Raw genomic sequence first — 12,870 nt, 5'->3', positions numbered from 1 at the left:
ACCAGTTGTAATCACACGGATTGAGGTCGGGTGAGTTGGAGGGCCAGGTGTTGCGATCCCAGAAAGTTATGTCGTGGGAGTTGAAGAGGTTAGTGGTCCTCATGGCGATGTGTGCGGGCGCTGGGTCTTGTTGGAATATGAACTCCCTCCCAGCGGCCGTATCCTTCATCCAGGGGATAACGAACTCCTCCATGACTTCGGAGTACCTTATCGCGTTAACCCTTTCCTTGGGATTGAAGAAGAAAGGAGGCATCACCTCACCGGTGCTGCAGATGACACCCAGGGTCATCACGGAGGCCGGGAACTTTGTGGTGAAGACTGCAGGGACCTCTTCTCTCTCCTTGGTAAGCCACCTGTCATTCTGGACGTTGTAACTTCTGTCGACAGTCCAGTTCTTCTCGTCGGAGAAGAAGATGATTCTTCCTTCATGGCTCTTCAGGTCATTGAGGAGACGCTTACCGTTGGTGAGCCTGGTGTCCTTCCTGGATGCCGTGAGGATGTGTTGTTTGGCCATTCGGTATGACATGTACCCGAGGTCCTCATTCACAGCCTTGGAGACCAGCTGCTTGCTCACTCCACGGTTCTTGGCCAACATGGACAAGGAAGTCCCCGGCGAAGCCTTGATGGACTTCTGGAGGCTTTCAAGGAAGCGGGGAGTACGGATTCGGCCACTTCTCATGGTGTGGCCCTTGCAGCAGACCTTCCCCTCAACCTCCCAGGCATTGAAGACCTGGTACACCGTGGTCTTGGGGTAGTTAAGAAGCTTGTAGATAGCAGAGGGCTTGTGTCCCGCGCGAGCCAATTCGAGGATGGCGTCTCTCCTTGCTTGTTCCAACATGCCTATTGTTTTTTGTCAAAACAATTGTGGTGTAAGTTATAGTGTATTGTTCACGCAACCTTTTATATTAGTATGATTTAACCCCGAATATCCACATTATGGATCTGGATGAAGTTTAAAGTAGTTCCAATTTATCGTGGACACCTTGTATATAGATCTAAAATATTTTAGAAGGAGAAAAATCCTTTTAAAGATGGTAAGGTTAATCATTTTAAAGTGTTGAAAATGTCAAGAAAGTGTTCACATTATAATTTGAAGGGAAAGTAACGGATGGTTTATTTATTTATTTTTTTGAAGGGAAAATATCAGTAATAATTGGCAAGTTTGGCAGATTACTGATACCACTTGTCAATCAAATTTCAACATTTTTTCCCTTTGATTATGATGGTGTGTACTTCATTTCTTTAATCTAGAAAAATATGAAAATGTCTTTTTAACTAGAAATTTCTGTGAACTACAAAATATATTATATAATATCTACATGATTTAGTGTTATTTTTTCATATTTAATGATCTTCAAAAAAGAAGAAAGCATAAAAATATTTTTTAAATACATGTTTTATATTCTATTTATTATTAATATACAGGTGAAACCAATTTACCAATGAAATAAGAAATAAATGAAGGTGGAAGGATTTTTATATAAAAAAAAATAAACACTTTAGTTTATAAGTATCCGTCTTTAAAAAAACTTCTCTAATATTTATACATAAGTATACCACAAGGCAAAAAACAATTAAATAAATTATAAAGAATTCAGAAGACACATACAACCGCACAACAAAAACATGAACACATGCAACTAAGAATAAAATACAAGTAATTCACCATTAAAAGTACCAATAGGCCCCATAACAACACTATTTAAAAAGAAAAAGCTTGGAAAGACATTATTTCCTACTATATAGAGTCCAAATATTTTTTTGACATCGCTAAGTACCTATACCTTATAACCCTATAACATCACCACTATATTTCTATCCAGATACAGAGTTATCAAGGAGAAAACAGTATATCTTAAATATTTTAACTATTTATGTATCATTTTATTAATCGGAGAAAATGCCTTGGAAGTACAAAGAAATAAAGAAACATCGATTTTTTATTTGGAAGTCTACAAAATTCCTCATTTCTGATAACAATGATATTTACACTGCATGACGTAAAGGGATGGTATTCAACTTCATAGTAAAAAAGAACACGGGCAAAAGTAAAGTAGTACGCTATTATTGCCAAAACAATTATCAACTAACCACATTACATAAAACCTATATCCTATTCACGTTTATATATTAAAAATAAATTTATCCTCAAGTTTTTATAATAGAAAAAATATATTCATAAACGCTCACCATCTGTATCCATTTCAAGTAGCGAAAAACATTAAAATATAATTTAACTTATATAATAATTACGTCACTTTATTTGTCAGTTTTTGAAAAAAAAAAATTATACAACTTTTTTTGTGTTTTTGTTACCTTGAATTTTTAATGATAGCTATAAAAATGATAGCTAAAGAAAATTGGATGTACGTACCTAATTGTTCAAAAAACGTATGTTAAATTAAGATTATTTAAAAAACTTTTTTTTTTTCAAGAAAGTTTATTACATTATAAAAATAATTAGAGTTTTTTTTCTGGTTTTCAAGAAGTAGAAGTGATGACTTTTTACATTATTGATTTGAATAAATTTAGCTAGGTTGACAAATATTTTATAAAAAGTGATAAAAATAATGATATAATTTTTTATACTTTATTGTTGATTTGGAACTGATAAATACCAGATTATCATAAAGTTTATAGTACATTTTTAATAAAAACGATATTAAATTAACTTCTTTTTTCTAATCTAAAAGCTGTAATGTGTAATAATTAGATGATATTAAAATAAAAATACAATTTTCTCTATAAAGGTATATTAAAAAAAAATTGAGCATTGCATAAATATGCTTCAAAAGGCTCTAAATTTGTAGACATTAAAGCCTCAAAATTTCGAGAATTTAAAAAATAAGCTCTACTGGGGACCAACACAACACTGGCTATATACATATTACTTTGCTTCATTTCAATCAATCAAAATGAAACTCTAATCATACTTTAAATAATTGACCATAAAGTTTATTATTTTGGAATGTGTGGCATGTTAACTTTTTATTTTTTACCTACTCAAACATTTTACTTTTTTTCAAACTTTTTACCGTTTTTGTGAAATAGTTGAACCCTCAAAACTTGAAAAATAACAGAAAATAGTTTAAAGTATTTTATTTGTCAGAGGCTATACGTTATTATCAATTAACAATGAATAGACATTATTGGTATAATATAAACAAAATATGGGAAATAGTATTCTTTCAGAAAGTCTATTTCAAACATAGTTTTTCTTTCCTTTCATGAAGTCTTTATTTTTTCTCTTTCATTATAGGATCTTTAAAAACAGGAGAGAGAAAGTCATTTATATATAAATATATCTATGATTCATTTCTTAGAGAAATTCGAAGCATAATTTTATTTGAGATGTTAAAATTGTTGGAATTCCAGTGATAGTAAAAACCTTCCCTGGGAAAGAAGTTGTAAAAAATTTCTAACTCTGAGTGACAATATATTCTCTGCTGACAGATATCCCTAGAATCGTAAATCATATTACCTGAATGTATGTTTAAAAACTCCCAAATAATAAGGCAGTGACCATGACAATTTGAAAAAATGTTTGTAAAAAAATCAGCTTAGCTGTCATGACGTTATATTACTGACTGAAGCAATAAGAGAAATAAAATCAAGATAAAACATACTCTGGTTATTTAGAAAGGAAATAGGCAGGAATTTTTACAATGTCGATCGTAAATTATACTCTGAGTTCTACAAAGACTTAGCCTGATAATACAACAACAAATTCTCAATGATATACTCCCTCTTTAATGAATACGCTCAGTAGTGATTTCTTAATACTTGGATGTTCTTTTAAAAAACAATGGTAATAGCTATAGAAAACTAAAAAAAAAGTGCTCCAATTGCCAAATACAAAAATTTACTAAAAGCACAAATGTTTTGCAGGTTACCAACATGCACTTTTTTTAAATATACGTTTTCTGGGATTCCAACATTTTTTACTTATGTAAATATTATATGTATTCACATTAAAACTTGATTAGTATATTAATAAGCCAATTAAATCAACCAACATTTTCTGCCTAAAATATAATCAAAATTTTTATTGGTAAAAAACAAAAACAAGATCAAAAAATTTGAAGTTCCATAGCACATACAGTCTCAAACATGGCCGTAGCAGCCATATTTGCAAGTCCTCTTCTCTCTCTTACCTTATATAATTAGTATTTTTGGCCCTTTAATTGTTGTTATTTAAATGATGTTACTTCATTTCTGATTGTTTTTTGATTTAAAAAAAATGATTATTTAATTATTATTAATGAACAAAAAACTAAAAAAAAAAGTTATTCGTTTCAAATCTCAGAATGACCATATTGCTAGTAAAATAAAGATTATTTCTGCTCAATATAACATTAATTTTATAGGTGTACCGATAGTATAGTGTAAGACTTAATTTTTTTTTCAAAATCTTTGAAAATAGTAATCTTTTTTGATCACTGGGAATATTGCCCAACATTTATCAACAGGCTTATTGGGATTTAATGGGTATATGTTCTAGTCTTTGATAAAGTACTGTGACTGTATATACTTCTAGAAGGTTGAAACATAATTTAAAGTATAATGAATTAAAAGCTACAAAATGTATTCTAATTTAACATCTTATTTAAAGCCAAAAACGATATTTCCTGCAAAAATTAAATTTTTGGAGTCACTCTTTCCTAATTTGGTCAATAAATGGGGTTAACTATAGAAACTTTACATAAACTATTAAAAAAGTTTGCTCATATACATATAAAATTAAGAAAGTTCTTAATTTTTGTATTAATTAGTTGTAGTTCTACCATTTTAGAATCTCGATGTATGCTCAAAGTATAACAGCATACAAAGTACAAAGAAAACCAATTTTCTTTTTTCTTTGTTTGTATGTAACTTCATTTGATTTCCTTATCCGTTAAACATATACTTAATTTTCAAATTATAGGTCTTTAATTGCATTTACAAGGATGCTTTATATCTTAATAAAAAAGATCAAACTTATGAATAAAAAAAAAAGAAGAAGATTGATCACATAAATTTAAACGAAAATGTGACATCTGATCCCTTCATTTACGCAAATATTGACTTAATAATTCAGAATGTCTAAATAAAAATATAATTTCCCTCGTTGGGTCGATACAAGGTTCATAAATGAAACATTACGATTTACATTGTTTAAAAATCCAAAGAAGCTTTCTAAATCATTCCACCTTTACTTTCTGTGATTTTTAAATAATGAATGGATATTCTTTGTATGAATGAAGTCAGAGGTACATATTATTAGGGTTGTCACTATGATCTATATTTTATAGGAGGCGGTTGAATTGTTTTTCAAATATTTCACTGAGATCCCATTTTTTCCGACTCTAATATGAAATGACTTTGTTAGAAAATAAAAAAAACCAAAGCCATTTATTCCAACCAAAAATAAATATTATCAAACATTTTATTTTCTAATAACTTTTTTTAGTAGAAAATAATGTTTTATTTTATCTGAAAAGGGACCTTTTTTTTAGAAAAGGCCAATCATTTTTTAAAATAAATTGTTCTTTTTTTAAAAGTAATATTTATTTCTATTTTTAAAACAAATCTCAAAAAACATTAAGATCAAATGACACTCGACGAAAGAAAACTACTAGCTTAAAAATTTCTACAATCCTAAGAAAAAAAAAATGTATATTTTAAGTAAGACCCGGCTCAAGAGTACCAATCTTCCACGGAGAGACCAATAAATAAACCATCCGAATTTTCTGAAAGACATTCAGTTTTTTGCTAATAAAAAAATTCAAGGAGAGGGAGTGTGTTTCACCTACATATAATAAATCATTTTTTAAAATTTAAAACACCGCATTAGCCATTAATTGATATTCTAAATTTGCAGTTTTTAATTTGATGTAAATATAGAAGTAAACATTTTTAAATGATTAATTTTCCTTCGTCAATATTTTTATGTTTGCTATGGTGATAAAAAAAATGGCTATTGTTGGGCTTTTTGTATAATTATTTTTAATATACATTCAAGGTTTATTTGAAAAAAAAAAAACAACAGGAATTCAGCCACGTCTTTAATATAATTGGGAGCACTTTTGAGTCTTCACACTTCATTCTGACAATGAAGGGGTCACACAAATCTTGTTAAAGAAATGTCAGTTTTCAACAGAAAAATTTACATAAAAGGAGGGTAAATATCCACGTTTTGTCTTAGCTCACGGTAAAACTGGTCTACGTGAAATTTTTCAAGAAATAGGATTCGAAATTATTTTCCTTAACAAAAATTAAAGCTTGTATACTATTAGAATACAAAATTCTAGTTAAAATTTAGAAAAAGAATGATAGTGTCATTGCACAATTATTTTTGCTTCAGGCCCTAATCATAGCGGTTAAACCGTCCTTGGATAAAGTTGTTATCGGTTTTAATTCCCTAAATAATTGAAGTTGACCTCAAAGAATTAAAATAGGCCGAACTCAGAGGTAAGAACTTGGACTTGAGTTCATATTTTTAGGACTTGCGACTCGACTTGATGAGACAATCAAAGAAGCAAGACTGAACTTGAATTCAAAATCTAAGCCTCGCTACTCAACTTCGACCCGAAATTCAATTTTTTTTTCAGTATATAATGTAATCCTTATTTTGTTAGGATTTTTTACCCCTCTGGTTGTAACTCATGCACATAACTTTAAAATAATCTCAAAAAGTACAAAAAAAAAAAAAAAAAGAAGAGATATCGTTAATAAAAGGTTTGTAAGGCCTATATCATTTACCTATATACTGTGGAAATACATATATAGGCACTTATATGCATACGAGTATATAGACACATTTTTATATATTTATATTTTTTTGACACATCTAACCATGATTTATTGTGGTTTCTACTCCCATTAAATATATGTAGGTCTATAAATATATAATGAAAATAGAGTGACTTTTGTTTTTTCTTTAATAATTTATTTTTTCTAAAATAAATGTATAAAAAAAAAGTGTTTTGTCAAAAGTTTCAATTACGAGGTTGAATTTTTCTTTTTATTCTATATGCTAATTTATTAAGTTATCAAGTTAATTTCAATTCCTAAAAATAAAAATTTATACATAATATATATTTGACTTTTAACCTACATATTATAGGGTAAGGCAGCAAAACGTGGACTCGAGGGATGGATTTAGAAATACATCAATAATTTTATATTTTCAATATAATACAAAAAATGATGTTAAAAAATCATTTAGACAAGGTTTTTACAAAACTTTTATCACTTAATATGGTCACGATAGTTATCAATAACAACCTTTACACATTGCCTGAAGGCCATGAAGGAGTTGATGGCAAATTCCTCTGACAAGTTGTCCCATGCAGCCACTATGGAAGACTTATTCTTTTGTTTTCGCAAGCCAGTGGTTTTAGAATTGATCAACTTTGAAAATCTTCTTGTCCGAGAAAATTTTCAAAATTGACCTTTGGCCTTGATCCATGTGAGAATTGTCTTGCACCTCTCGAGCCTCCTGGCTTTCATGCCCTATGTCAGAAAGTGACGTGGGGTCCTCGTGAAAGAAATTAATCCCAAGTGGTGCTTTATATCCCTCCTGATGGTCCTAGGAGCCACAGGATGTTGTTTGCGAGGCGATTCATCGACTTAGTGGAATTTTTTTTTTTATATTTTTCTCTAAACTTAACAAGAACTTTGTACTTATTTTTTCCTTTAAATGATTTACAAGTCATTTCTGGTATAAATGTATGGCTACAACAACGTGATGGTTGTTATAAGATATAATAGTGCAAGATTCGGATAGTATAGCATTATTTTATAATAGTACCCCCAAGGGTGTATCGTTGCCTATGCTTTATTACAATTAAATGCTTAAGCCGCATCCTCTACAATAAAACTGTAATTTTCTTAAAGTTCATCAATACTACGACTTCTTTCTTCGTAATTTGTTCTTTCTTTTTTGTTAAGAAATTGCTTTGGCCCTTTGCATTAAAGTCGGGTTTAGCTAGCTTGACTGTTTTTTCAAAGAAACACTCAACAAAGTCTTGTATTGGTAGTACTGTAGAAGTTTATTAATATCTTTCGATTTTTGAAATTGTACATTGTCAATCTTGGTGTTTTCAAATTTGTAGAGTAAAGTATCTTTATGATTATTTTTAAGTTTAAAGCCTTCCCACGTACGAAATTAGCAAAAAGATAATGAGTGTTGAATACAAAAGATGCAATAATATCGGTATGTTTGATAAGTAATTTTTCGGCTATTCTCGATCCTCTGATCATAAGTTATTTATAATGTTATTTTTATTGTTATTTAATAAAATATCTAACTTTTCAATTATATTATATATTACCTACCTAAATAAGAATCCTAATTTATTTTATTAATCAACAAAAAAGTCGTAATTTTTCCTTTTGAAATTAAATACACTACAGATCCTTAATCTTTAATTAATATTGAGACATTTTTGATTAAACTATTCTAAGCTCTGATGACAATATATATATTCATCAAATAGGTATTCGAAATTAATTTGCATTGCATCCATTTAAAGCAAAATTTAGCAAAGGGTAGTTTATTTTATTAGTAAATAAGGTATCCCAAATAAAACATAGACTTGTTTTTGTTATTGCCTGAAGACTTTTATTTTTTTTAATCAAATAGAGCAGAATATTGCATTTCGAAATTCTTGATTTTTTTTATAAAGTGAAAAATAATTTTTTTTTGTGCTGTTCTTCTTTTTATAGAACAATAATTGTTATGTCCACGTCATATTTTTCGTTTTTCTACCCTAAAATTGCAGGCACCCTAAACAGAAAGTCCAAATTCAATGATCACTTCTTTTTATAATCTGGAAAGAACTATCATATATTTGGACAATAAGCACTTTAGAGGACCTTGAAAGTAGATGGAAGGTCTCATTATGTGAAGGAGGTTCTGAGTTTGTCACTGATATAGTGGGGAGAGGTCGGAGGGACTTGGGTCGATCTGTGAACCGATGGATGATCCCAACTAATTTTCAGATGAAGAATCTGACTGTAGATTTGTCTAGAATTACCATTCATCAAAAAATCTAAATGCAAACACCTCAGAATTTAAAATTTTTAATAAAGATTTTCATTGAAGAAAAAAATTAATATAAAAAACTTTCAGCATCTTCTTTAAGTTCAGATATTTTATTATGTGTAACATACAATAATCTCAGAAAAAATAATATTAAGATGATTTCCTGAAATACTTTCTTAATCTCTCCTATGTGACTTTAATTTGCCTTCTGAATCTCACAAACTTAGGACTATCGCTTGTGAAAAAAGATCGACTTAAGAAAAAGATCTGAATAATTTTATAATAACTTAACTACCAAAAAAGGAACCCAGGTAGCAAGCCAAAAAAAAAAAAGAATAATAAATCTAGAAAATATGATGAAGCATAATGTGTGTAAGTCATGGGAACACTTTATATTTGTCTTCTCTAAGTATTCTATAATTTATTATGGGATATAAGTAAAATTGCTCGATGAAAAAATGGCTTAAAATGACCATATTTTCTGAAAAAAATCCAAGTTTCGTGTATTTAATTAGAAATTCATCTTTTAATCATCAAATATAGCCCTTTGAGGACGTATAAAGGCGTTTCAGCAAAGAAATATCGCAATTTGAAGCTTTTTTTCATGAAATTCAAGTTCTTTTATTTTATATTACAAATTTATAAAAACATATTATTCATAATTTCTAGATTATTTTACTGTAATTTGATTTGAATACATATAAACTGACATATAAAGAGATATAATGACCTTTGAACAAATAATATTTCGTTTGTGACTTCGGCAGAAGGAATCTTACAAACTCAGTTATAAATCGATCTCAGATAGAGCAATATAAAATTTATAACATTTATCAAGTTATATTTCAATAACACTTATCCTTCAAGTGAATTTAAGACCCCAGGAAGAGAGATCCTCATTCCAACCAAAGTGCTAACATTTGAAACAGTCATTAGTTTTTATTAAACGTTTTATCTATGCTACATAGAGGTTTTAAGAAAGTCTCTGAGGTCAATGCATGATCATCTTTCATGTTTGCAGGAAAGTATTTGACGATTTTTTTACATGTGTTATCCTAATAAACACTGAGAATTCCCCTTATATCAGTATTAACTAGTCAAGATATAGATATTCAAATCAAATAGCAGTAAAATATTCGATAATATTTTTTTAAAATCTTTTTATTTATATTAAATAAAAGACGGCGAACACTCTTTTATTATTATTATATATTGTTCAAAATCTATTTCCACGTCGTTCAAATCGTATTTAATATATTAAATAGGATATTGGCTTTTGCTTCTTAGTATTACCATATCTTTTTTTAGGATTTTATGGTTACGACTAAAAATAATATCATGTACTCCGAGCTGCCAAGATCTCAAAATCGTCAACTGAGCCTTCTCCCCTCCAAGATTTCGATATATTATTTCTTATTTTACTTAAGATAAATTTCTAATAATAATGGGATTTCTATAATGTATCAAAGTGATATGACTTAACATATTAATTAACATTATTATTAGTATCTTTTCATTGAATATTTAATGTTTGTAATAGATTTTCCTATGAGGTATGCCTAAGGGAGAATTGGGAAGTTCAAAAGAAGAATTTTGTCCTCGTAAAAATGATTAGTGTATCATACATATGTTATATTGCCTAATTTTTATAAATAAAAGTTTTGACTTGATACAAGCACATTGTTACTGAAACATGTCTTATGTAGTCAGAAACATACTTTACTTGAAAGTATGGGAATATCTTAAATATATAGTATTGATTGTACTATCAAAAATACAATATTAATTAGTTAAGTATTCCGGAACATTAGATCCAATCTTAACATTATTCTTCAGATTAATTAAATTGTTGGTATGTTAGGTTTAGATTTACAAAATTATTAAAGTTATTTCTCATGAATTATAGAAAATTACATGTATAAACTGAGGATCTTAAGTTTTTTTTTTTTTTGGTATAATAATACTACCTTCGAACCTTACCCTCCCTTTAGGTATAAAACTAAACTGATCAAGATTAAATACTCAATAAGTGTGACTTATTCACGCATCTATATATAATTACATAAATTTAAAAACAAACAAAAAATAATAACTTTAAATAAATGAATTATTATTAACAACTAAAATGACATAAATGTGTACTCAAACTTTCATACTGTTGCCATACTAACAAAAATAAGAATGTAAAGATTAATCAATTCTTCTTCCACTCTTTAATTCTTTTATAAATAATGAAATATCCGGAATTAAGTAAATTTCCTTAAAATATTTATTTAAAATTGATTTAAGGAAATAAGATAACTAATACAATCAAAATTGCATGAGTCTGATAATAGAAAAAAAAATGGATTACAAATACACTTATTGAAGCAAAATACCGTTGAGTGATAGTCTGTAATAAATTAGTCAAATTTGCCTAATTTGCATGCAGCTGTGCGTTGGCTACCATTAATTAAAAGATAGGTGAATTTCACACATTTACTGCGGTTATAAATAAATGTGGTGAAAGTTTAGGCCTAGATCTATCTAATATCATTCAGAAACAACTGCAAAATCACACGGGTATTTATTACTGTAGTACGGTAGTCCCTTAAAATCAAAAGAAAAAAAACCTAATCCACGTATGACTAATGTACTTTGTAAATTATAGACTAGTAGCATAAGTATAATGATATATTATAATTATTTTATAACATATGATATTTGTTGTATTTAAAAATCAAATTACCATTATAAAAGTATTTCCGTCATAATCCTAAAAAAATCCTCGTCGCTCGAGGATTACAACCAGATACTGTCAGATATTTCGCTCCAAGAAATGTTTTGAATGTTTGACCAAGCACCAGGGTGAGTAATATTCTTCAACACGTCTTCGACATTAGTATCTTTATTCTTTCTTTTTCTTGCAGTATATTGATGGCATGTTCATATCTTGAAGGAGAAAAGTCATTATCACATCGGAGACGGATAATATTTTATATTGTGGTGTTGTTTAATGAATGTCTTTCGTTTGTGAAAATTTTCCATTAAAATGAAAATATACGCTCTGTCTCTCCATTTGACATTGAAAATGCTATATATATTTCATAAATGTGAAGTATGTTTTGAATTCCAAACTAACGCAGATCCACAAATAAAGGTGGCCATACCAGTACATTTTCTTTACAACAAGCAAAAAGTTTGACATGCTGTATTAACGTATACACTTCGAGAATTAATTTATTGATTTCACATCTGTTTTATCTCAAATGGGCGGAATTTGTGCAATGATCAATTCAATTTCAGCATGTATATATGAAAGATCCCAAAATATATACGATTTTGTGCCCAAGAATATGGCAGCAGCCTTGAATAGTGGATCGTTGATAAGAGGAGACAACCTTTGTTCCAGCCTCTTAAATCATGTTTGCACAACCAAATATTTATCCAAAAAAACTACTTTCTTTGTATCCAGAATATTACCCCGAACAGCATAGTTGTGTGATGTTACAGAATCGTCTTCCTCGGTAAATTGCGCAAAAATTTCAGCAAAATAGGGAAACCATTCACTCTCATGAAGAAACTCTTCTTTCTTTATGTCGAGCAGTGGTTTTATTTTCTTTAGTGTGTCAATGGCAGTTTTACAATTCGTAATTGTTTGCGGTGCGGTTAAGTAGCATTCTTGAAGAGATTTAGTCAGCGGCAGTAAGACACCCAAAATACAAGATTCGATCAGTTTTATATAGGTTATTCTTTATTGCAAGGCGTTTAGAGCGAATATTTTTCATAGATTTATTATGTGGTAATACAACCTGGTTGTTGCAAAAACCAATCAAAATCGGCAAAATATGCGTGTAGGAACC

Source organism: Lepeophtheirus salmonis, chromosome 5, assembly GCF_016086655.4.
Source record: "Lepeophtheirus salmonis chromosome 5, UVic_Lsal_1.4, whole genome shotgun sequence".
Lineage (NCBI taxonomy): Eukaryota > Metazoa > Arthropoda > Copepoda > Siphonostomatoida > Caligidae > Lepeophtheirus > Lepeophtheirus salmonis.
The sequence above is the reverse complement of the archived record's forward strand: the minus strand, read 5'-3'. Positions refer to the sequence as shown.